Source organism: Octodon degus, unplaced genomic scaffold, assembly GCF_000260255.1.
Source record: "Octodon degus isolate 3935 unplaced genomic scaffold, OctDeg1.0 scaffold00156, whole genome shotgun sequence".
Taxonomy (NCBI): Eukaryota; Metazoa; Chordata; class Mammalia; order Rodentia; family Octodontidae; genus Octodon; species Octodon degus.
Genome location: NW_004524732.1, coordinates 5,598,209 through 5,599,710, shown reverse-complemented (window position 1 = coordinate 5,599,710; position 1,502 = coordinate 5,598,209). Strand labels below are relative to the sequence as shown.

The 1,502-nt window shown below is 42.5% G+C and overlaps 1 protein-coding gene across 1 annotated transcript in view; it reads right to left on the bottom strand.

The window, feature by feature from the left end:
- The window catches only part of LOC101589752 (histone acetyltransferase p300), a 19,585-nt gene that overhangs the window by 16,584 nt on the left and 1,499 nt on the right, over positions 1-1,502 (bottom strand). The gene's annotated exons all lie outside the window — the stretch shown is intronic.

Below are 1,502 nucleotides of genomic sequence, written 5' to 3'. Positions count from 1 at the left end.
AAAAAAAAAAAGACAAATCATTTAAAAATTAAGACATTAGAAAAAAATAAATAAAAATTAAGACACTAGAAATCATATACTGCAGCTTTCCTGTTATTTTTTCTTTTTAAAAAATGTATGTAGGGCTGGTGAGATGGCTCAGTCGTCTAAAGCACCTACTTAGAACAAGCTAAGCTTAGCAAAGCACAGGGACCACGGTTCAATCCCCCAGCACCACATGCCAGCCAGCCCCCCCTCCCTGGTGGGCTGAGCTGGCCACACACACACACACACACACACGCACAATAAATTAATTAAAAAAATGTATTTAGTGCTGGGGATTTGGCTCAGCGGTAGAATGCTTGCCTAGCAAGCTGGAAGCCCTGGGTTCGGTCCTTGGCACCAAAAACAAAAAAATAAAAAACCTCCCTAAAAAATGTATTTAGTAATGTATTTAGTACAGGGTCTACATGGTCTAGATCCTATTCGTAGTCATCCTCCTGTTTTCAGGCTCCTAAGCACTGAGATTACAGGGGCAAAGGCGCCACTACATCCAGTCTCAGTTGCTGTCTCAATGTGCCCCAGGGGTAGGGCCTGCATGGCAGGCTATGGATCGAACCTCTGTCACTCTGTCTGCCTAAGCAGGTGCCTTAATTGCTGAGCTACCTGGTAGGCCCCTTTTAGTGTCATTTGCTGAAAAATTAAAGAAAAAAAAAATTTTTTTTTTTTTAAAACAATGAATTTAGTACAGGGTCTACAGGGTGTACGGGGTCTCACTATGTAGATTGGACTCGTAGTTATTCTCCTGTTTTCAACTTCCCAAGTACTGGGATTACAGGCGTGCACCACCACACCCAGTTTCAGTCACCATCTCAGTGTGCCCTGGAGAGGAGCCAGCAGATTGAATCCTGGGTGTTGCACACTGCCAAAGTAGGTGCTTTAGTCCACTGAGCTATCTGGCCCTGAAAAATTTTAAAACTAGCTCCTTTTTCACACAAAGGCCTCTACCCAATGAACCACAGTAAGTCCAATCACAGAACGGAAGACTGGGGGGAATCAAAATTTGCAAAATTTATTTATTCATTCATTCATTCATTTATTTATTTATTTATTTTTTTGCTGTATTTTAGGGAAGGGTCTACAGGGTGTTCAGGATCTCACTACTAGATCAGGACTCATAGTGATCTGCCTGTTTACAGCCTCCCAAGAGCTGCGATTACAGGAGTACACCACCACACCCAGTCTCAATTACAATCTCAGTGTGCCCTAGGGGCAGGGCTGGCAAGGAGGTTAAGGTTTCAAAACTGAATTATAATCTATAATTTTTTTTCCAATTCAATAAAACATTTTAAAGATGGTAACTGCTCTTTCCGGCTGGAACCATGGAGGTTGCAGAAGAGAAGAAAAAGAAGGTTCCTGCTGTGCCAGAAACCCTTATGAAAAAGCGAAAACATTTCGCAGAGCTAAAGATAAAGCGCCTGAGAAAGAAGTTTGCCCAGAAGACGCTTCGCAAGGCGAGGAGG